The following is a 24883-nucleotide window of genomic DNA, read 5'->3' as shown; positions in this document are numbered from 1 at the left end:
GTGAGTGTGTGTATGTGTATAGATGTGTGTGTGTAGATGGGTGTGTATGTGTGTAAGTGAGTGTGTATGTGTACAGGTGTGTGTGAGTGTGTGTATGTGTATAGATGTGTGTGTGTAGATGGGTGTGTATGTGTATAAGTGAGTGTGTATGTGTACAGGTGTGTGTGAGTGTGTGTATAGATGTGTGTGTGTAGATGGGTGTGTATGAGTACAAGTGAGTGTGTATGTGTACAGGTGTGTGTGAGTGTGTGTATAGATGTGTGTGTGTAGATGGTGTGTATGAGTATAAGTGAGTGTGTATGTGTACAGGTGTGTGTGAGTGTGTGTATAGATGTGTGTGTGTAGATGGGTGTGTATGTGTGTAAGTGAGTGTGTATGTGTACAGGTGTGTGTGAGTGTGTGTATGTGTATAGATGTGTGTGTGTAGATGGGTGTGTATGTGTATAAGTGAGTGTGTATGTGTACAGGTGTGTGAGTGTGTGTATAGATGTGTGTGTGTAGATGGGTGTGTATGTGTATAAGTGAGTGTGTATGTGTACAGGTGTGTGTGAGTGTGTGTATAGATGTGTGTGTGTAGATGGGTGTGTATGTGTGTAAGTGAGTGTGTATGTGTACAGGTGTGTGTGAGTGTGTGTATGTGTATAGATGTGTGTGTGTAGATGGGTGTGTATGTGTATAAGTGAGTGTGTATGTGTACAGGTGTGTGAGTGTGTGTATAGATGTGTGTGTGTAGATGGGTGTGTATGTGTATAAGTGAGTGTGTATGTGTACAGGTGTGTGTGAATGTGTGTATGTGTATAGATGTGAGTGTCTCTGAGTGTGTGTATGTGTATTGATGTGAGAATTTCTGAGTGTGTGTACGTGTATAGGTGTGAGAATCTCTGAGTGTGTGTATGTGTATAGATGTGAGTGTCTCTGAGTGTGTGTATATGTACAGGGGTGTGTATAGATGGGTGTGTATGTATATAGGTAAATGTGTATGTGTACAGGTGTGTGTGAGTGTGTGTATGTGTATAGGTGTGAGTGTCTCTGTGTGTGTATAGTACAGGGTGTGTGTGTGTGTGTGTGTAAGAGAGAGAGTCTCCCTCGCACACTGCACTCAGCTCTGGACACCAGCAGTCCCGTCCTGCTGGATGAGCCAAGCTTTGGGTGCCAGCGCGAGGCCCAGGACAGCGCCCCCTGGGGGTGGGGCAGATCTGGGTACGATGCTCTGCTCCCCCAAGCGGTGGTTCCCAGCCCCCAGTCGCCTCTGCCCTTTAGAACGTGGCGTGGAAGGCAATATCAGTCCTAATGAATCCTGTCAACCGCCCTTAGTGTTCTCTGCCTCCAACCCGGCGTGTCCTAACCAGCCTGAGGTTTCCGTGGGTGACTGCATTTGACGGTAAACAGCGGTGCTGCGTGTGCAGCATTTTTCCGCTCACCTCTTGGAAATGACCTGAAAAGCACCACAGCAACGGAGCCACCTCTCTGCAGGGTCCGCTCGGGCGGGACAAGCCTGCCCCTGGCCCGGGGGTGAGCTCCCTCCAGCGCTTGTGTTGTTTCCAGATGGTGCTTGTCGAAGCTGCCCACCCCCGGTGGGTGAACGCTTCCCAAAGCCCTGTGCGAGTCGCCTGCTGTCACTGAGGCAGCAGCACTTTGGTGCCCAGGGGCCGCCGGCCCTGTTCGCCTACTGCTGGGGTGGGCTCCCCCTGCCACAGCAGGTGAGCGTCTGAAACTCACCTGCCGGGGCCCAGGGCCCTGCTGGCTGCTGGTGGAAGGGCTCTGGGAGGCTCAGCCAGCATGTTGGTCCCCTGTGGGTCTCCCAGCTACAATTAGTTTCTCTTCTTCTGTTTGTTCTTACCTGAAACCATCAATGCAAACGGAACTTTAGATGTTAAATACACGGCAGCAAGCAGGGCAGGGGCACTCAGGGGTCAGCCTGCATGCTAGTTGCAGAGGGTTCAGAGGCTCTTAGCTGGGCCAGCTCCTTTAGCTGGAGCCCATGGAGAGATCTGGGTTGCTGGGGGAGGGGCCGGGGAGGCCAGGGCACCAACAGGGCGCACGGCTAGTCACCCACCATGCCTCCATGCCCGAGGGCCACACAGGGCTGCACTTGGTTTCATTACCCACCACAGTCAAAAATCTAACTCCAGTCTCAAAATCTAATTTCAAAAACGCACTGTTTACCTCTTTTGGCTCTTTCAGTATCTTATAGATTTTCTGCTTTATTTACTTGGACTGAGTTCCATAGAATTTAGAACCAAAAAAAGTATGATTTTACAGACAGAATGCAAGCAGAGACTTAGTGTCCAGTTTCTAGATGAAACAAGACCCACACTAATGGACATCAAGCAGACATTTCAGATAGAACCCTAGGGCTTCCCTGGCGGCTCAGTGATAAAGAATCCGCCTGCCAATTCAGGAGACACAGGTTCGATCCCTGATCCGGGAGAATCCCACATGCCTCGGAGTAATGAAGCCGTGCGCCACGGCTATTGAACCCACACTCTAGACCCTGGGAGCCACATCTACCCAGCTTACAGGCTGCAGCTGCTGAAGCCTTCATGCCTAGAGCCCGTCCTCTGCAACAGGAGAAGCCATCGCAATGAGAAGCCCGCACACTGTGATAAAGAGAAGCCCCCGCTCACCACGACTAGTCTGCGACTAGAGAAAGCCCTCGAGCAGCAGTGAAGACCCAGCACAGCCAAAAATAAATCAAACAAATATCTTCCTCTGGTACACCTTCCCCAAGAAGGGCAGCTGGAAATTGAAAAACAAAAAAAGAATCCTAAGTCTGCCCAGGTGGCTCAGTGGTAAAGAATCCATGTACCAATGCAAGAGACGTAGATTTAATCCCCGGTTCGGGAAGATCTCCTGGAGGAGGAAATGGCAGCCCACTCCAGTATTCTTGCCCGGGAAATCCCATGGACAGAGGAGCATGGTGGGCTACAGTCCACAGGGTGGCAAAGAGTCGGACATGACTTAGCAACTGAGCACACACACACGTACGCTTATATCATGCGTTTGATACCTTAACACTGCTGCTGGGGTCATCAAAGGTAACCCCGGACCCGCGTCGCCGGGAGGAGGAGCAGGATTGGGAGTGTTAGGGTCTTTCCCTCCCCTGCGCAGCCCAGCCTGGGGGCTTTGGCACCTCCACGCCTCACAGTCCCTCCACAGTGGAGGCAGAGGTCCCCTGCCTGTCCCTTTAGCCTGCCAAGGCACATGGAATAAATAGTCTCCCTAAATAAACTCAAAAGCCTCTTGATGAAAGTGAAAGAGGAGAGTGAAAAGGTTGGCTTGAAGCTCAACATTCAGAAAACAAAGATCATGGCATCTGGTCCCATCACTTCATGGGAAATAGATGGAAAAACAGTGGAAACAGTGTCAGACTTTGTTTTTTTGGGCTCCAAAATCACTGCAGATGCTGATTGCAGCCATGAAATTAAAAGACGCTTGCTCCTTGGAAGGAAAGTTATGACCAACCTTGATAGTATATTAAAAAGCAGAGACATTACTTTGCCGACCAAGGTCCGTCTAGTCAAGGCAATGGTTTTTCCCGTGGTCATGTATGGATGTGAGAGTTGGACTGTGAAGAAAGCTGATCGCCGAAGAATCGATGCTTTTGAACTGTGGTGTTGGAGAAGACTCTTGAGAGTCCCTTATACTGCAAGGAGATCCAACCAGTCCATTCTAAAGGAGATCAATCCTGGATGTTCATTGGAGGGACTGATGCTAAAGCTGAAACTCCAATACTTTGGCCACCTCATGAGACGAGTTGACTCACTGGAAAAGACTCTGATGCTGGGAAAGGTTGGGGGCGGGAGGAGAAGGGGACGACGGAGAATGAGATGGCTGGATGGCATCACCGACTCTGTGGACATGAGTTTGAGTGTACTCCGGGAGTTGGTGATGGACAGGGAGGCCTGGCGTGCTGTGATTCATGGGGTCGCGGAGAGTCGGACACGACTGAGCGACTGAACTGAACTGAACTGAAATTAAATCTATAAACGATTCCCTATGTCCCATATTAACCCCACCTCCACCCCGGACTGAGCGGAGGGGCCAAGGAGTGACGGTCATTGAGTAGAATTTTGGCCGGTCAGGTAGCCCCCTGTCTCAGTTCTGGAAAATGTGATGTGAGAGGGAAGTCCTGCCTCTTCCCTGCCCAAGGGCAGGGGTTTCAGTATGTCTGTTTCCTCCCCTGGGAGCGGCAGAATGGTTCTGGCTCTTTCTGTTCTCACTTACTTGGAGTGAGTTTGTTTCCCTCTTTTTGCTGTTAACATGTTCAGCCTGATGGCAACAATCCTCAGGTCTGTGCAGAGACAGGGGTTTGGCAGGAGGGCGCGTGCTTCTCTGCAGGGTATTTTGTGTCTGTGTTCACAAGTTACACATCAATTTGCTCCCTCCCTGAGTCTCAGCCTCTGTCCCTCTAGGATACTATCCAGTAACCATTGAGAGCGCGCCTTTAGCAGAATAGTCTTATCATCCAGCTCCTGATTCTTCCTGAGTCCTAGTCCCCCCTGAGCTGCTTCCTGACTTTCGTCACTTACAAACCCACCTTTTCATGTCCACCTGGAGGGTCGGGTGTGTGTCTAAATGAGGATTCTTCCAGCAGACCTGAGTGGGCTGCTGATGGAGGCGCACAGGCAAGCAGATGTGGTCCTTGCTCCAGTAGAAAGTCAGACAGGTAGTGGGTAACTGACAGGGTACCTGGAGGAAAGAACGGTGAAACCTTGAATTGCTTTCTATGGAAAGTTATTCTTGCTGCACATTTGCGGAGAGGCCACAGCTTGGGCGGTAGTGCCGGACAGTGGTTCTCAGAGGCTTATTTAGTCCCAGTGGGAAACACTGAGGTACCAAAATCCAGCTCACGGTTCATCTGATGGCAGCTTCTGGGATTGTAGACAAGTTCCCAGATAGAAGTGGCTTCTAAGGACCGGTCTTGCAAACAACAAATCCATTCAGTCATTGCTTTCCCAAACTCTGTCCTATATTCCTTTTCAGGAAAGGTAGAAATCACAGTGGGGCAGGGTGGATGATGGTCTCCAATATGACTGGAACATGTTATATATGGTCATACATACCCTGGACAATTCATGACATGTGCAGGCAGATTTCTGTTCTGTTCTGTTCCATCACTCAGTCGTGTCCGACTCTAAGCGACCCCGTGGACTCTAGCCTACCAGGCTTCTCCGTCCATGGGATTCTCCAGGCAAGAATACTGGAGTGGGTTACCGTTTCCTTCTCCAGGGGATCTTCCCGACCCAGGGATCGAACCCGGGTTTCCTGCACTGGGGGCAGACGCTTAAGCAGGCAGATTAAAGACCCCCAAAGAAAAAAAGCATTCAATAAATCTCTTTAATTTTAGTTATGTTTAGTTTAAACTTGTTTAAGTAGGACTTTGTAGGGTCCCATTTTGAAATACCTGGTTGACAAATATTCTCCAAGGCACCCGTCCAGGAGTTGCTGAATGGAAAAGGTCACGGCCAGCACTGCAGGGTGATCTCAAGCAGAAACAACGAGGATGTGTGGGTACAAATCTATTGCTGTTCTAAAAACAAAAGCAGCCCCAAACACGTGATCAAAAGACTGCAGATAATAATTGAAAGTGTAGATGGATGCGCTGGTGTTTTCTTGTGTGTGGTTTACACGAGAGGCAGGTGAGCTAACCCATCACACCTTCCCTCTGCCCGTCTTAATTCACCTGAATATTTCTTATTTAAACCTGAGTCTTAATGCCCTTTGCTAACATGGAGATAAAGCCCAGCTTGCAGGCTGTCTTGAGGGTGAGGAAAAGTCATGTTTCTGGACGCACAGCAGGTTCCCCGTCAAGGACTGCACCTGTCTGTCCTCAAACCGTGGCTGAGTACTCCCAGAGCAGATTTGTTTGAAGTCTGCAGGATTTTGAAATGAAGTTGTAACTAACTGCCCAGTGCTGCAGCAGAATTGAGGGAAATGTTGCTTCGTGTTTATTCATCTTGGGCAGTCAGAGAAGAAAAGCCTAAAGTGGGTGTCTTGACTTCTGGAGCCACTTCCTTCTTAGCCCCCGATGGGTGGTGGGGCATAAACCTGGAGTCTTCAGATGGCCGAGGTGGCCTTGTTGTCACCATGGCTGTGGCCAGCCCCGGAGCCCAGGAGAGTCCCTGACCGGTCTGTGGCCAGGACTGATGTCATCCAAGGAGCGCACTTCCTGTCTCCTGGTTTTTGTTTGATGAGTCAGCTTAGATGACTTGAGAGGGAAAGTTTCTGCCAAAAAACCCAGAAGGAAGTGGCACCTATTTTTGCAGCTTTGGCATTTAGGCCTGGAAGGAAGTCTCCTCGCTAAGGTAGCTCCACTTTGAGGAAGTTGGAAACATCCATCCACCCATGGACATTTACTGGACACGGCCTGTGTATCAGGCTACCAGGGCCCCACCCTCAGGGAACCTGGTGTCTAGAAGGTTGATGTTGGCACCCAAGTCTCTTGACGAAGGGGCCCATGCACCTACTTGTAGACTCCCATGTGGGACACAGCCTTGGGTCACCAGCAACTTGGAAGAAGACATGACCAAATTGTTGCTGTCATTTGAAAGTTTCAGGATCCACTTTCAAGAGAGTAAGTGAATAAGAGTCAGCGGGCACTTAGCCTTTTGGTCTTTATCCATCAGGCAAAGTCCTGGGTTTGAGACCCTCTGATACTTAAGGAGCCATCTCTGCTTTCCAGACACAAGTGAAATTGCTGGCTCAGCCATGCTATCAATATTTACTCTCTGATATGAAGCCTTGGGCATCTGATGTAAGACATCTTTGTTTACAAGGCCCAAAGCTCTACGGATGCATTTGGTGAAACACATCAAAAGTGCCAAGGCTTCTGGTCAATCCCTGTGGGAAGCCCACAACCAGAGCACACGGCCCTCCTGAAGCATTCCCGGGTCAGGGTGGAGGAAGTCCAACCTCCTGGAAACCGGGAAGAAAAGATGGCCTGTGGAGACGGCACAGGATGGTGGGTATATTTAAGTGTCAGGCACTATAGACAGTTCACGAAATGGTTCTTGTAATCCCTGCAACAATTCCATGAAGTAGGTTGTATTTCACAAACAGAGAGCCTGAGGCTCAGAGAGATTCAGTAATTGACCAAGATTCTGATCCAGATCTATTGCCTTCCAGACGATGGTCTTCCAGCCGAGCTACACTGAACTGTGTTTGGGAGCTTGGATAAGGAGGTGGCATCTGATGAATCAGGCAGTTAAACAACGGACCCCACGCTCTAAGTTCTCTTTTTAGCGGTCGCTGCTCGTCTTCAGCCTTTGGCGTAATGGAACAAGAAGCCTTGTGTGGTTCCCCCTTTACCAGCTTGGTGGGCTTGGATGAACCAATCGTGATTGAACATCAGCTTCCTCAACCCCAGAACTGGAGTAACAGTGATGCTGAATGAAAACACCAATCAGGGCTCTAGAATAAGAGCCCGTCTGTAGACTTTGGAATAGACGGATGCGAGTTTGAACCGGAGTCTACATTTAAGAGCCCTGTGACCGTGGGGGCCACTGCTTGCATTCTTCAGGCTTCGATTTCCTCTTTGGACAGACAGGAGAAGCAGCGCCTCCCTCATGGTGTGGTCGCAGGGATTGGAGGAAGGAACGGAGGGATGCAGGTCAGCACTTCGCGGGGTGATTAGAAGGTTGTGAGAGCTCCGCAGACGTTCGCTACTGTTATCACTCACACTGACTCACCCAGAAGACTGCTGCCGCTCTGGGAACTCAGGGCTATAACTCGGACAGGGAGGTGGCTTGCAAACCGTCACATTTCCTCTATGTGTTACGCATCACTAGTGGTAATGGATGTGGCCCTGGTGACTGCTGTTTATAGTTCTCTTATGTTTATTCTTTTTAATATTAATAAGTACACTATTTTCAATCTTTTCTTTATAATTAAGATTTGTACAATTTTCACAGGAGGGTACAAATTCTATTCAAGTTCCCATAGACTATAAACGAGGAGCCCCAGGAACTTAACCAGGGACATTAAACCAGGTACAAAAGTTTCATGATCTACAGGTGTTGAAATTATACAGACTATGTCCTCTTATCACTGTGGAATTATGTTAGAAATCAATATCAAAAGATACTGGAAAGTAACCTACATGTTTTCAAGTACAATGTGACATTTACCAAGAGAAATCTTTGACTTCGCCGTTGAAAGCCTCAATAAAGTTAGAAGACTGAAAAAACACAGGGGATGACTGAAGAAAGCATTTAAGTGAGAAATTAAAATCAAAATGAGAAATTAATATCAAAGATACTTTAAAAATCCCATGTATTTGAAAATTAAACGTCCAGTTTTAAATGATGGGTGTATCTGAAAAGCCATAAAAAGGAAAATTGAAACAATATTTGTATGGAACAAAAAGGAAAAAAGAATTTACCAGAATTGGTTGCAGGCAGCTGAAGCTGCTCAGTGCAACTAAATGCAGTGTGGAATCTTTGACTCTTACACTTAGAGTTATGTTCTAAGAAAGGCCAAAGGAGTCAGCCACTTCTTACTCTGGAATCCAGAGATTTGAACCAAATATCCCTGGGTCTCAGGAGCAAAAATACTGTAGGAGATGAGCAAAATTACCCCAGAGTGGCCCTGATGGGTGAAACGAACACGTGAAGAAGAAACACTGGCCCCCGCCCATCACACAGTGGGTCTCCTCCCCCAGCCTTTAGGATCCATCCCAATCACTTCATCTGGAAAAGCGTGACCAGCAAAGGGGCCACCTGGCGGCCAGGGGGAGAACAGGGCAGGCGGATGGCTGAGAGCAGAGGGGCGCCAGGCCCACAGCTGGTGCACCAGGCTCTCCACGAGCTGGGTGGACACTTTGCAAGGAAATGAAGAGCCCAGGAGACAGGCCAGCGCCTTCCCAGACTGGGTGTGGCACGTGGTGGCACAGGCCGTGACGCTTCATCACCCTTTCCTGCTGAGCCCGGGTGGACCAGCACAGTCCTTCCCAACAGAGCCCATCAGGCATGCCATGCTGAAAGATGGCGTTATCATGCAGGGTGTCGCCCAGGGCAAGTCCCGCGTTATAGTATCAGCCCAGGAGCCCCCAGCATCTCTAAGGAGGGTGGCAATGCAGCCCTGTGGGTGGCCTGCCTAAAACTTCCTCCCCCTTCCTCTTTCTTGGCGGAGTCCACATCCCACTGTGGAGGCTGAAAGCACAGGGTACTTGGTTTCCCAGCCTCCTCTGCAGCAAGGACACAGATATGAGTCCTAATCCTGGCCAGGGGGACACAGGGAGATGCCTCCTATATAACTTCCGGGATAAGTTTTCCTTGCTGATAAAAAGATACTTGCAGAAAGAAACTCCACTCTATGCTTGGATCTTGCTAGTGTGAAGATATAACATCTAGGGTGTGGCCATCATCTCGTAATGGTAAAGCACCAAGTCCAGAAACGAAGACCAGTGCTCTGTGTGTGGAGGGGTGGGGATATGATCACACACATGTATGTCTCTCTTCACCGGCTCGGTGTCAGAATTTCCCGTATTTGACACCACTTACTTCTGAATCCTCATGATACGAGAAGAGTCCTTGTTTAAACCACTTATAGTTGGATCAGCTAGGACTACTGCAGCCGGAATCCTTCTTCCTGGTCTGAACCCTTTTCTTGTATTGGAGGCACCTCCTGTATTAAACATCAAATCACGCCCTGCAGCACAGAAGTTGGCTGTGCCAACTTCTCACTTCCCCAGCTTCCTGGGCAGCTCAGAACGGACTGACTCCACCAACCAGACAACTAGGCCAAGCCCTGAGTCAGAAGCTAGTGGTGTGAAGAAATAAGGATGGTGCAGAGTCCACACGAGCGAGAAGGCGGGGCCACACCCGGTGTCCCAGGTGGCAGTGGCCAGCGCTCTGACTGCAGTGGTACCTGGGTCTGGTGGCATCAGTCAGGAGGGCTGCTGGTGCAGCAGCAGTGGCATTTTTTTGAAGCATACTTAATTGACAATGTTGTGTTAGTTTCAAGTGTATAGCAAAGTGATTCAGTTATGCGTATAAATATATCTGTATGCATATGTGTGTGTGTGTGTGTGTGTGCTATGCTTAGTCAAAAAGGCGTGTCTCTTTGCGACCGCATGGACTGTAGCCTGACACGTTCCTCTGTCCAGGGGGATTCTCCAGGCAAGAATATTGGAGTGGGTTGCCTTGCTGTCCTCCAGGGGATCTTCCCAACCCAGGGATCTAACCCAGGTCTCCCACACTGCAGGCGCATTTCTTATTGTCTGAGCCACCAGGGAAGCCCATATATATATATATGTATGTATATATATTCTTTGTCAAATTTTTTTCCATTATAAATTGATAGAAGGTATTGAGTACAGTTCCTTGTGTTAATCAGCAGGTTTGAATTAGTTACCTACTTTATTTATAGTAGTGTGTATATTTTAATCCCAACCTCTTAAATCCTGTCTCCCCGCCCCAGGAGCATTTTTTGATGGGGGTGGGGGAAGCCGTTCCAAGGTGCTTATTAGCTTCTGATCCTGGCTCTCCATCCTTCCATGAGTTTTTGAGTTCCTCAATACCTTTTTAATCAATTTTCACTTTGCTTAAAACAACAGCCTTGATTTCTGTTGCTTACAACTAAGAATACTGACAACAGTAATCCGCAGGCAGTGGTAGCTACGGGTGACGCAGTCTGCAAGGAGCCCTCTGTTAGAAGCTGCCCGCTCTCCACCTCTTCTAAGCATAGAAAACAGATGCATCTCTAAGTTCTAGTATGTACAAAATCAAAGCATTTTCCATTTCTGTGTTTGGATTTCCATGATGAAGGAGGCATAAAATTCAGTTAAATCATTAAAGAGAGCCCTCCCAAACTCTACATGAAATGTGACTTTCTACTTCCTGAAAGGAAACACGAGGTCAGCTCTTCTCTCTGAGGGGTTGCTTGGAGGGTCCAGGGTGACCCAGTTGCCATAGCAAGAGCTTCCTTTCAAAGCCCAGCAGAGACACGGCCAGTTCAGGACGTGTCCCAAGGCCGGGTGACTCTATCGTGCTCCGTGGAGGCCAGCTTCATTGTGAGTTCCGTGCATTGTTGTCAGGGCTCCTGAGACCTTTGTGTGGGGCCAGCGGAGGAGGTTTGGGCAACAGCTGTTTCTCTCTGGATGCTGTTTTGAGCTCCGTGATAGATGAGGCTCTGAGTGAGGCTCAGAGCCCCGGGCTCACTTGTTTCGAATCATAATTTTCGGCCACTCTCCTCATCTCCTTCTTTCTTCCTGAGTTAATGATAATAATAATAATGTCCACGTTTCATTAAACAGATGCTAACAGCGTTGTTATATACTAGACGCTTTATCGACATGATTTAGTCTAACTTCCTATCCCTCCTGCAAGATATCTTACAGATGAGAAAACCAAGATACAGGGTGGTTAAGAAGCTTACAGCGGTCACTTTGAGAGGCTGACATTATCAGTCATCTTTGCATATGTCCCTGTTTTATCTCCCAGACTGACCCCTTGAAGGCAGGAACCAAGTAATATTGATCTTTCTAAAACCCCTGGTTTTAGAAATCAGGCGCCGGGCTGCTCCGTCGCTGTCTTTTGACACATTTCTGTGGGGGAAGACGAGAACTGACCAGGGGCTTCGCTGCTCCGGGTCTGAGTCGCCGCATTTGCCTGTTTCCCGCGTGTGTGTTCTCCCTGCCACGGGCCGCCGGCCCCCGGCACTGGTTTCAAGCAGCCAGTGTGACGGCGCGAGGGGCAGACGGGTGCGGCTGGTCTCACGGGCCGTGGAAGGGGCTGCGGGGCCTCCTTGGCTCCTGGCAGAGCACAGGGCGTCTAACCCAAAGCGGCCTTGTTTGGGAGGCACTCTGGCTCTGTGATCCTCCAACCAGTTCTCAAAAGCACAGAGCCTCGGGGGGGTCTGCCAACGGGGCTGGTGAATGATTTACCCAGATCTCACTCTGACATAGGAGTTCTGTGCTGCCCAGCGGAGGACACCCGAGCTTCATGCAGCCCCCAGGGGTGGACCCCAACCCAACACGGGGTTGTGTTCAGGCAGCCAAGGGCTGTGTGCCCTGTGTAAAACCCCTCTTCCTAAGAGCAAACAGAGCAAAACTTTTTTGCTGTGACTTAGAACAAGGTGAGGAATTTCTTCCAAGAATGATTAACCCTGAAGATAAGCTGAGCACGTCTGACCTGACCCCGAGTTCAGGGACATGATAGTCTTCCTGCTGGCTGGCAGATCTCGTCACTCACCGATGTCTGAGACACTCTTGTTTAAACAAAAAACAAAACGCCTCTTGTCCAAGCCTTGGTCAAACTTACCAAGAGGAATGTGTTTTAAAAGGCTTGCCATTAGAGACGCTGGACTCCATGCTTCTGAAACAACTGTTCACAGAACATTACTAGGTAATTGTGTTGTTAGCAAGGGAATGGATTTCTAATTTTCACCAAATCTAAAAAGAGCTCTGAATCTTTTAAGTTACTGAAATTGAAATAGTATTTGATTGCTTGACAACAGACTGACACCCTTGGGTGTGTACGCCCAGCAGTCTTCCTACAGACTTTGATTGCTTGTCTTTGGGTGCCAGACATCCTGTAAGAACCTGGGGATATGAAGAAGGCAAACACACAGCCTGCTGACATGGGTTTGAGGTGGCTGAAGAATACATTCCAGGGCTTGGCAAACTGCAGCCTGAGGGCCACGAACCCAAAGTCTGGGGTTTATTGGACCAGGGCCACCTCTGTCCACCTTCCCAGCTGGCAGTGATAAAGAACCCACCCGCCAATGCAGGAGGAGATGTGGTTTCGAGACCTGGGTTAGGAAGATCCCCTAGAGAAGGAAATGGCAACCCACTCCAGTATTCTTGCCTGGAGAATCCCGTGGACAGAGGAGCCTGGTGGGGTCCGTAGGGTTGCAAAGAGTCAGACACGAAACTGATTCCTTCAGTGGAGATTGAGGGAGAGAAGAGAGTCAGGAATGCTCTATCAGGAAGGAACCTGAAAGACCAACAGGAGAAAACCTAGAGAGTGTGAAAGAACGTTCCTAAGATTAGGGCTCCACTCTGCTCAGTTTCTTTAGTCTTGTCCGACTCTTTGCAACCCCACGGACAGAGGAGCCAGTAGGGTCGCAAAGAGTCGGACTCGACTTAGCACCTCTGTTCACAGACATGCTGTCTGTGGCCATTTCTGCTGTGGCAGAGCTGGGACTTTGGGACAAAAACTAGCCTTGTTACTCCGTTGCTGTCATGTCTGACTCTTTGTGACCCCATGAACTGCAGGACGCCAGGCTTCCCCGTCCATCACTGCCTCCCGGAGCTCGCTCAAACTCATATCCAAAGAGTCGGCAATGCCATCTAACCATCTCATCCTCTGTCATCCCCTTTTCTTCATGCCTTTGATCTTTCCCAGCATCAGGGTCTTTTCCAGTGAGCTGACCCTTCGTATCAGGTGGTCAAAATATTGGAGCTTCAACTTCAGCATCAGTCCTTCCGAAGAATATTCAGGGTTGATTACCTTTAGGATGGACTGGTTTGATCTCCTTCATCTATTAGGTGGCTCTTTCCAGAAGAGGTTTGCCAGGTCCTGGCCTTGAAAGAGAGGATGCAGAGCTAGACCAAGGTGCTGACATTGGGGATAAGGACGAGGAGGTGCAGCCCAGTGGGGCTGAGGAGTGAGCTTTGCAGGGCAGGGTGGGGGCAGAGAAGGGACAGACAGCGGGGAGCACCCGCTTCTCTCTTAGGGGTCGGGAGGGACCCCGTTCCCACCCCCAACACCTTTGCGTACACACCGGGTCCCGCATCTCCCAGGAGCTTAATGGCAAGCTGTTTTTCCAGATCACCCCTATATGAATGTGAGTGACCCTTTGGTCCAGAAAACCTGGGACAATATGTCTGAAATGAAACCCTCTTTTTTAAGTTACTGGTACACTTGAGTATTAACTACCTTTTCTGATGCTGCTGTAAGACTGAAAAGGGAGGGTCAGTCATTTATATAAAATATAGCAACACTGAATTTGGCAAGTTAAAATCTAGGAAAGTGTTTTTTTTTTTAATCTTTATCATCACTGAACTAATCCAAAGTAAAGCCCTATTAGATAATTTGATAGATAACAGTTTCACAAAGTAGCTGCTTGTTGACTTGACAGTAAATCTTTGCTTTATTTATTTTTTAAATCTTAATTAGAGAATGAACGACAAATTCTAGGCGGGTAAATAGGTTTGCTGTGGAGGAAAGATCACCCTGAGGAACTGTTCACTCGGCCTCCTCCTGCATCGCTTGGTTCGATGAAAACATGCAAAGATCCCAAGTCTTATAAACTTCATGAATGCGGTTACATTAAGTCCGTCCCTGCAAAATAAACTTATCAATGACTATTTAATTCTGCAAGCCTTGTCGCAGCCCCTGGGTGTCAGGAGTGGCCCTGAGGCTGCTCTCAGGACCAGGAGGGTCAGAAAGCCCAGGTGTCCCCCTCACTGGGCTCTCAGTCCTGAGTGAAGACACAGAGGGCCAGTGTGCGTCCAGCTGTGTGAGATGTGAGCCCTTCTTTTAGTTTTATTGAAGTATGGTTGATTTACAATGTTGTGCTAATTTTTGCTCTATGGCAAAGGGACTCACTTTTGCATATATACCTGCATTCTTTGTTATATTCTTTACCATTAGAGCTTACCCCGGGATACTAGCTCTAGTTCCCTGTACTCTACAGTAGGACCTTGTTGTCTGTCCAGCCCATATATAATAGTCTGCATCTGCTCATCCCAAACTCCCGATCCTTCCCTAGCCCTCTCCCCTTCCCCCTGGCCACCACAAGCCTGTTCTCTGTGTCCGTGAGTCTGTCTCAGGTGTGACCTGTTCTTAATAGAGGCAGAACCGTCCTGCTACTGGCGGCTAGCTTCCAGTCCTCCACCACGTTCTCATTCTTCTACCAATAAAGCGACCCTCCCGCCCGCCCGCCCCTGCACCTTGCAGCTGAGGTGGAACGTGACACCCGGGCCTGCGCTGACCCGTCCAAGTGCCTCCTGCTCCCGTCACAGCGAGGGACCCAGGTCCCTCCGGGACTTGCTGAACTGCTGTTGGGAGGACCGAGCCCTTCCCTCGCAGGTGTGAGGCTGGGGGCCGGGGTCAGAACATGGCCGCGTGGGCCCTCCCCTAGGGCCCAGGCTCTGGTGCAGAGCATCCCTGTCCTGCCCCTGGTTTGGCTTCCAAACCAGTAAATTGCTCCCTTTGGCCTTAGTCAGTCTGAGCTGGGTTTCTGAACGTGGCAGGAAAATTCCGACCGATAAAAATGGGGTCAAGGAAGCAGGGAGATGGGAGGGGTGGGCTCTCACTGGGGCATCGGAGAAGCGAGCATGTCCAGCTGAGTCCTGAAGACCGGCCAGGGTGTCTCCAGACAGAGGCGGGGGTGAGGACGGGCGTGCCAGGAGCATCCCAGCATGGGCAGAGGCATAGTGGGCGGGGCTGGCCCAGGTCTGCTGTGACAGGAGGCTTGGGCCAGGCTGGACAGGGCGAGGGAAGAGGAGACCCCCGAAGGTGGGTCAGAACCCCTGAGACGCTCGTGAGGAGGATGGCCCACAGCCTCGGTCAGGAGTGCCCCGCCTCGTCTGCCCTTGAGGAGAAACTGCTCCCAGGCAAGCGGCAATCTGCAAGGCAGTGTTTGGCCGGACTTCGTCTCTCATTACGACGGCTCCCACCCTGGCCTCTCTGTAATTAGGGCTTGCTTTCCTCTCCTGATAACCAGTGTCAGCCACGAACTCCCTGGGAGGAATAAGCCATCTGACTCCTACGTGACTCTGAAATACAGTATTTTGGCTGGGTTTTAATTTGCCTGGAACTGCTGCTAAAAATTGAAACATACGTATAATATTATGGGCCTGGCACTTGGAATACAGAAGCTTAGCTTGAAAAGAGCAGTTGAGTATGCGGTTCACAAGCAAACACGTTTGTTGCTAAACATGAAAACACCTCAGGTTTCTTGTAGGAGTTGGTTGACTCCCTTTGTCTTCGTCGAACAGGAGACTTTAGGTTGAAAGCAGCGCGTAATCCTTGAAGACAGCAGTTTCTGGACGTCTCGGAGTCTGACAGATCGCTGCAACAGGAAATAAAATCGGGGAAACCTAGGACCTATCTGGACTATTTCAACAGCTTCCTGAGAGCCTGGAATCATTCCACAGGAAAGTTTCTGAAATGGGGCAGGGTAAAAGCATTTGGAAAAGGCTGGGAGTGGCATCCTTCTGTTGAGGACCCACCAAGCTCCTGATTTTCTGACGGCTCTGAGAAGTCCTGCAGCAGGGGAATGAGATTGTGTGGGGGAGCCTCAGGCGACCTGGGACCCACTTTCATACGGCATAGCTACACAGGATGTGGGTTGAGTTGTGGGTTTTCTTAAGGGTCCAAGACAAAGCTTGGAGAGGCTGTGATGGAGACGAGAATTCGCAAGGGCTCTTAGCCACCTCTGCTGAGAAGTGAGCCTGTCTTGCGACGTGCTGGGCACAGATCGTCCCCAGACTCAGACACTTGGCCTTCTGACCTGTAATGAACATGCTGCTGGGCGGCCTGAGGATGCTGTGACTCATGGCGCCCCGTGAGGACGCAAGCAGAATAAGCATGGCTCGTGTGGGGCAGTGAGGAGCCGGAGTGACCAGAGAGCTTGTAGCTCCCACGTGTCAGACTGGCAGACTGTGCTGTGGGTAGATCGGGAGGTATTGTAGCCAAATAAGGTGGCTCTTGCCTTTAAGAAGCCTCACATCTGATGGGCTGGAAGTATCAGGGTAGATTAAACCAGAACACAATGAGCTGTGTTACCAAGAAGGACACGGCACACGCGGATTCAAGACAGAGGAATCGTCATTGTTTGGGAGGAGAATTATCATGAAGGGCTCCCTGGGGAGGCCGTCATCTTAAGGAGAAGCTTGAACACTGAGTGGAATTTCCAGAGAGGTGTCCATACTGTTACCAGTTAAGAGCGGTGACCACAGGGCCTGGAAAACCCAGCTGATGGCACCTTCATTATCTCATGTGAAGGATGGAGGCCAATGGATGAATCTCGACAAAATGCTAAGAGAAAAAAGCAACATTCTCAAGATTGCATTCTGTGCAATTCCATTTACGTGACATTCTAGAACAGGCAAACCTATGGCAACGGAAGACAGTTGCCGGGAGCTGGGATGGGGCTTGACTGCCAAGAGGGCAGGAGGGGGCTTGTTGGGGGAATGGGGACGTCTTGACGGTGGGGCTGGGCGTACTGCCATCTGCATGCATCACTCGAACAGCTGCTCTCTTAAAATGGGCTGCGTTTTGTATAAACCTCAGTCAACCCGATTTATTTTTTGTTACAAAAGGATATATGTTCATTGCAGAAAACGCAAAGTATACAAAAAGACCCAAAGGAGAACGTCAGGCTCCCTCATCGTGTTGAAGCACATCCTCTGGGATTTGTTATAACAGACTTGGGGTTACATTGTCGGTGCTTCATAATCGTTTCTTACAACTTGAATTTTAATGCCTCGTGAGTACTTCAGTTGCACTCGTCTCTCACGCTGGCAAAGTAATGCTCGAAATTCCCCAAGCGAGGCTTCAACAGTACGTGAACCGAGAACTTCCAGATGTTCAAGCTGGATTTAGAAAAGGCAGAGGAACCAGAGATCAAATTGCCAACATCTGTTGGATCATAGAAAAAGCAAGAGAGTTCCAGAAAAAACATCTACTTCGGCTTCATTGACTGTGCTAAAACCTTTGACTGTGTGGATCACAACAAACTGTGAAAAATTCTTAAACAGATGGGAATACCAGACCACCTTACCTGCCTCCTGAGAAGTCTGTATGCAGGTCAAGAAGCAACAGTTAGAACTGGACATGAAACAGCAGACTGGTTCCAAATAAGGAAATGAGTACATCAAGGTTGTATTTTGTCACCCTGTTTATTTAACTTACATGCAGAGTACATTATGTGAAATGCCAGGCTGGGTGAAGTACAAGCTGGAATCAAGATTGCTGGGAGAAATATCAATAACCTCAGATATGCAGATGACACCACACTTATGGCAGAAGTGAAGAGGAACTGAAGACCCTCTTGATGAAAGTGAAAGGGGAGAGTGAAAAGGTTGGCTTAAAGGTCAACATTCAAAAAATGAAGATTATGCCACTTCATGGGAAATAGATGGGGAAACAATGGAAATAATGACAGACTTTATTTTCTTGGGCTCCAGAATCACTGCAGATGGTGACTGCAGCCATGAAATTAAAAGGCACTCGCTCACTGGAAGAAAAGTTACAGCCAACCTAGATAGCATGTTAAAAAGCAGCAACATTACTTTGCCAACAAAGGTCCGTCTAGTCAAAGCTATGGTTTTTCCAGTAATCATATATGGATGTGAGAGTTAGACCATAAAGAAAGCTGAGCACCAAATTGATGCTTTTGAACTGTGGTGTTGGAGAAGATGCTTGAGAGTCCCTTGGACTGCATGGAGATCCAACCAGTCCATTCTAAAGGAAATCAGTCCTGAATATTCATTGGAAAGACTGATGCTGAAGTTGAAGCTCTAATACTTTGGCCACCTAATGAGAAGAACTGACTTATTAGAAAAGACCCTGATACTGGGAAAGATTGAAGGTGGGAGGAGAAGGGGACAACAGAGGATGAGATGGCTGGATGGCATCACCGACTCAATGGACATGTGTTTGAGTGAACTCCGGGAGTTGGTGATGGACAGGAAGGCCTGGTGTGCTGCAGTCCGTGGGGTCGCAAATAGTCGGACACGACTGAGAGTCTGAACTGAGCTGAGTACTTCATCTTATGGATGTACCAAAAGTTACTTAACAGTACGCATTTGGGGGGAAACGTGTGGTCCCCACTGTTTTCTGACTATAAGCAACACTCTGCCACACCAGTGCCCTTACATGGAGCCAGTGGATCCCCTAAGAGGTGTGTGTGGCGAAGATTTGAGTGTGTTTAGCGCTCGTGACGCATACCCAGGGGCATATCCTTTTGGTTAACCTCAGGCAAGTCATCACTTGGGCAGGTAGGTTCTGTTTTTAAGGAATTGAAACTCATGTGGAGCCAGGTCTCAGAAATGAGGAGGCAGGCAAGCTGTGGAAAATCATGTGAGCAAAATGACCAGTCTTCTGGAAAGTTCCCTAAATGGCTCCTAACGGTGGTTTAAGAAGGGGGGGAGGGGCTCCAGTGGATCAGCAGCCTCACAAGACAGCCGACCCAGAGCCGCTCTGCAGAGGGAGCGAAACCCACACGTCTGGCCCTCCGCTGAGATACCTGGGCCACAGCCTCACACGCCTTGGACCCCAGTGTCCTGCGTTTTGCAGAAGGTGGATTGCTTCTCATGTCTGCGGGTCCTTCACTTACATGACTGCTCTTACCCCATCCTCGGTGTGGTGGGGAAGGACTCACTGTCAGCTCCCATCACGGCTGGGCACTGGGGCACGGGCCCCACGCCCGGCTCTGCATCCGGGTCCTCATCTCCCGGGATGAGTAATGGGGGTGTGCACTGGTGAGTGTTCCCTGCGCTGGGCTGTCTCCTCCCAGACCCAGCTCATCAGGACAGCTGTCTGCACCAGGCGCCCCGCCTACTTCTGCGGGACTTCCTCTTAACAACCTGCAGAAACCGTGTTCCTGAATACGTTCACACTCGCAGGTACCGCAACGAGGACTTCAAACCACTGTCCTGGGGACCCAATGCAACCCAGTGACTTTTCTTTGTCCCACTTAAGCCAACTTTTCATAATTTCTGTTCACAGCCAAAAAGTTTATTGTAAATACACTCAAGTTCCCTCCTGACTGACTTTGTGAGTCCTTGGTTCCTCTTGGGGAGGGGGAAGTCTGGGGACATCTTTGGTATCATGATTGGGAGTGGTGCTCCGGGCCTTCAGCAGACAGGGGCCAGAGATGACGCTAGACAGAGGCGTGTCGTCTGGTCTAAAAGAAACATCCCACATGGTGAGACGCCAGCGTATCTTTCAGGGGGACCCAGTTCCACCCATAACGTCCCTGTATACTCTTGCCCTGCCGTCTCCCCACACCAGACACCTGGACCTTTATCACGGTGACGGATGAGGCTCAAGTCCACTTTCCTTCGGGAGGGGAGTGAAAGCTGGGTGTAACAGGAAAAGAGAAACATCTGTTTTAAGTCGTGACTCTTGATCGCTCACGTCTATGAATACCTGCCCCCAACAAAAACTAACAGTGCAAGGAGCCAGTGCAAAGAAAAGGTACAACACCCGGTGTGTGGCTCTGGAAAAGCCGCTCCATGGGAGTCACACCTGGTTCTGTGAAGTGGGGCTGACCCAGTGGATGCTCCGTGAGGGCCTGTTGGAAGTCAGGAGTATAGCAGAGGAGTTTCGAGGGAGATCCTCACCTCAGAGGCCTCACCCTCTATTACTCAAAACACACTGAAACGGCTCCAACCTCCACTTCTGGAATGTAGAAATGGGGTTTATGAGTGTGAATTGCTGTGTGAGCAGACGGCAGGGTGTGTGTGAAAGAATACGAAGCATTAGGACACATATAAGCATGAGTTTTGTAAACCACCCAACACAACAGGGCTCCGCTGGACCATGCAGCCTGTTCTGGGGGCGGAGCTGGGGCCAGGGGAGGACCTCCAGAGAGTCGGGACCAGAGGCAAGGGGTGGTCTCAGAGGCCCCGCTGGTGCCCGAGCTGGACCCCTGGACAGAGGGGCTCATGACGTGCCCCCCACCCCTCCCAGCCCCTGTGGGGGTTCAGCCCCTGCCCTGCATCCCAGGGATCCTGGTCCTGAGAGGCCTTGCCCTTGGGAAGCTATGCCCCCAGAGGCCCCACCTCGGTCCTTCATGCTCTTGACTTAGCAGTCCTCAGAGGGACAGTCAGGGGGCCAGGAGCTCAGGAGCCCAGAAGCTGGCCTCTGGGCTGGAGTCACTCAGTGGCCTTGGGCAGAGGCGTCATCCACAGAGTGCAGCCTGCAGGGGTGAACACGCTTCCACTAAGGTCGGGGACACCTCAGTCAAAGGTCTTCAAGGCAGCATGGGGTCCTGGGCCAACTTGGGGAACAATCGCCTTCCAGGTTCCCCACCGGCCCCCAGACTCATCCCTGGGCTCAGACCTTGTGCCCTCACACGGCCAGGCCCCCTCCTGTCACCGGATGTCCTGTTCTCACGGGTCAAGTCTGACCCAAGGCTGACCTCTCTGGTTCAAGGCCTTCTGCCCCGGATAGAGCCGACCTCCACAGACTCTCAGAGCAGAGGGGCTGAGGTGGGTTGTGGTTTTGTTGAAAATAGCAATGATAAGAATAAACGGACTGAGTTATCTGCCAGTCGCTGTTCCAAGTCCTTCACGTGTAGAAACCTGTGGACTCTTCCCAGCGATGGTGTGAGACAGGACACCTGGGGTCACAGACGGGGAAACTGAGGCAGACGTCCAGCCTCGCCCTGCAGAACATGGCCAGCCAGGCCCTCGTGGACGGAATCCATCTGTGTGGATTTGCTCGAAAAGTAAATCCTCCACTGACAACACTGAAAAATCCAGTGTCATTGGTGGAGGCTTCCATGGAAAAAGGCTCTTCCTCACAAACTTTTAAACGCAATCCACCTCAGGACGTCATACCGACATTTTAACGGTGGTGTTTCAGGTTCTGTGGGACCCCCTGGGGGAGACCTGCCCCCTGCCCCTCAGACCCCACCTCACAGGCACCCCTCCTCCCACCTGCTCCCTTCCCTCCCCACCCCCACCACAGGATGCTTTTGTCAGAAAGAAAATACATGAATTTTTTCCCTCATTCAGGTACATCCTTGTGAGAGCAAATCTGCCTTCATGGAAGAAGTCATCACAGAGATTATCCCCCAAAGTTGCCAGAATGGTGACACACATCAGGGTGATTGCCGCTGATAACATTGATTACATATTTGAAAGTCCCTGGGCATGTAGATCTTAGAGGTTTTCATCCCAAGAGAAACATGTGTGACTGTGGAAGGTGACGAGTGTTAACTAGATTTATTGTGCTGATCATTTCACAACGTATACAGACACCGAATATATACACATGTTAAGCAAAAGAGAAATATATCCTTACACAGACAAACATAGAGTTAGTAGCACTGAAATCACACTAGATAAATATATTTCCTTGCAACTTGAATTTTCATGTCACAAGATGTCCTGGAGACAGTTCCAAGTCTCTGCCATCTACAATCTACACTGTTGTTTTTAACTGTTCCATCAAAATCAGGGTAGAAAAGAATTGCTCAAATTTTTTACAAGAGTAGGACAGTCTTGGAGCAGCAGCACCTCCGAGGGACTTATTAGTAAAAGAAGCAACTCTCAAGAGGGATGCCCGTGAAGGACCCATGTGGGCCGAAGACAGAGGTGGAGGAAAGCTGATATGTTGCGGCAAGTGGGCGAGAGGGAGGTCAGAGCCCCGGGCGGGGATGGGGAAGGGGAGAGGCCCCCTCTGCCTAACTGCCCACCCAGTCCCTCAGCCCCCACACCCACAGCTGCCCAGAGGCCCCCTGCAGGTTCTGAGCCCGAGGTCTGAGCTTGGGCTGGCACTGCAGGAGTCAGAAATCAGGAGCTCGGTGACTCAGGACTGAGCGGTTGTGATGCTGGGCCCGTTCGGAACCCGGGCCCCGAACTGAGCCACTGAGTCCTGCCTGGTTCTTACTCTGAAGTCCCCATTCTATGAACTGAGTATCATGAAGTCGGCCCCTCTCTGAGGCCCCAGGATGGAAGGTGCTCCCCTGAGCTCGTCCTGCTCTCCCAACCAGCCTTCCTGGTACTGGCTTCACCAGCACCAGGCCTTCCTGGGCAGCCCTTCAGAGCCCCGACATGCCCACCTGACCCCCAGCCCCAGCCCTCTCCTGTGGCCTGCGGGCCTGAGTGTTCTGAATTCCACTCCCGCACAACTCTCCACTTGCCCTCCTGGGTCAGCCACCCTCCATGGGGACCAGACCCATCATATGCTCCTGGTGGCCCTGGGCCAGGGCTGTCCACACCACTGTGTCTGCCACAGGTCACACTGTCATCGCCACGTGTGTGTTAGTTGCTCAGTCATGTCTGACTCTGCGACCCCATGGACTGTAGCCCACCAGGCTCCTCTATCCATGGGATTCTCTAGGCAAGAATACTGAAGTGGGTGGCCATTCCCTTCACTGGGGGATCTTCTTGACACAAGGATCAAACCTGGGTCTCCTGCATTGCAGGCAGATTCTTTACCATCTGAGCCACCAGAGAAGCCACGTGTGCTGGGCCCCACTCAGCTCCATCCTGGGTTCCCCCATGGGCCAGGTGGAGACCTCAGGATGGCGCAGGAGCTGAGGAGATACTGGTAAGCAAAGGGATGGATGAATGGTAGCTGCAAACTGCAGTGCAGAAAAGGCAGCAGGGGAAGACAGAAAATGAGAGGCGGTGGGAGGGAGACAGAGACACTTTCCGGCCTGTCTTCCCCCGCAGGTCTGCCCTGGGGAACCTGCCCAAGGACCCAGCTCTGAGGGCCTCATGCTGGGCCCAGCGTGCAGGCAGTCTGAGCTCTGCTCAAATGTACCCCGAGGAGCAGCCCAGGGTGGGCAGGGCCCCTCCTGGCGGGCTGGGGGAGTGCCCTCTGCTTGGGGGAACAGTGGAAAGAGCTGAGGCAAAAGGAGGGGTAGAGAGGAAGGAACAGAGCCGCCAGCTCTGCAGCTCCTGCCCTCAGAGGCGGGTTTCTTTCCCACCCCTGGAATCTGGGCTGGCCTTGCAGCCTGCTTTACCAGATAGAATAGAATATGCTGGAAGTGACGTGCAGATTCTGAGCAAGGCCAGGCAAGCTCTCGCAGTGTCCGCTTCCCGCTTTCCAGCTGCGGCCACCACCATGTAAGTCGCCGAGGCTTCCGTGGCCAGGTGCAGGAGAACCCTGGCAGCTGGTGATGGCGCGTCTCACGGCCCACGTGTCCATCTCAGACCATCCCCGGTTCATCCACCCACCAGGTGGCCACAGCCGCGAGAGTGACCCCAGGAGAGACCAGCAGAAGGACCTCAGCCCAAACTGCTGAACCACAAGATTCAAGTAAATGGTAGCATTTGAATAAACAAATATTTATTTGAGCAATAAGTCCTTATTATTGAAACAAACAAACAGTTGCTGTTTTAAGCCTGTAAGTCACAGGGTAGCTCTGTTTCGTGACAAAGATCGCAGAGAGGTAAGATAACAACCCGTTACCATTATCTCAGCAGTGATCTGTTTCCCAAAACTGTGCAGGACCGAGATGCTGCTGTCAGTGTGGACGAGTTCACTCAGATCCCCGCCTTAAGTCTGTGATGTGTTTTCCTGAGGTGTTGCTGATGGGGGTGGAAGGCAACCCCTCCCCAGGCCTGCAGACGGCGGGTGGGTATCTGCTGAGACCCTCAGGCGCCGGGGCATCTCGAGGGTAGTCATCCAAAGCTGAGCTTCTGGGACTTTAGTGAACAAGCAGACCACCCCCGGGGCCTTGTTAAAACGCAGGTTCCAACTGGGGGGTCCAGGCTGGGGCTTCCTGACCCCCAAGGTGACCCAGGGCTGAGGGGCCACAGCCAACTGTGGGGGGCAGCAGGGGTCTCCGCACTGGTTCCGCACAGGGCACCTCTGCAGAACTGCACAGAAAGCTCCAGAAACTCTGGCCTCCTTGTCCGGGTGGAGCCTGGGATGGGATGTCCTGACAGTCCTCAGGGATTCGAACACGCAGCCCAGGTCGAGGACGCCTGTATGAACTCTCTGGGCCACTGTCTACGGCCGTTCCACCCCATGGCCGGCTCTTCCACCCCACGAAGACCTCGTCTGCCTCCCGTGAAGGAGCCCCGCTTACCCCTTCCTTTGGTGTGGTTGGAGCTGAGCCGAGGGCTGCTGTGGGGTTGCGGTGTGTCAGCAGATGTGGGTCCGGGGGGCTCTCACCACGCCCTCCCCGAGCAGTGAATCTCAGGCCAACCTGCGGGATGGCAGGCCAGTCTGAGGCAACTTAA

This window comes from Moschus berezovskii, chromosome 23, assembly GCF_049115385.1.
Source record: "Moschus berezovskii isolate FMDL1 chromosome 23, NW_MosBer_1.0, whole genome shotgun sequence".
Classification (NCBI taxonomy): Eukaryota; Metazoa; Chordata; class Mammalia; order Artiodactyla; family Moschidae; genus Moschus; species Moschus berezovskii.
The sequence above is the reverse complement of the archived record's forward strand: the minus strand, read 5'-3'. Positions refer to the sequence as shown.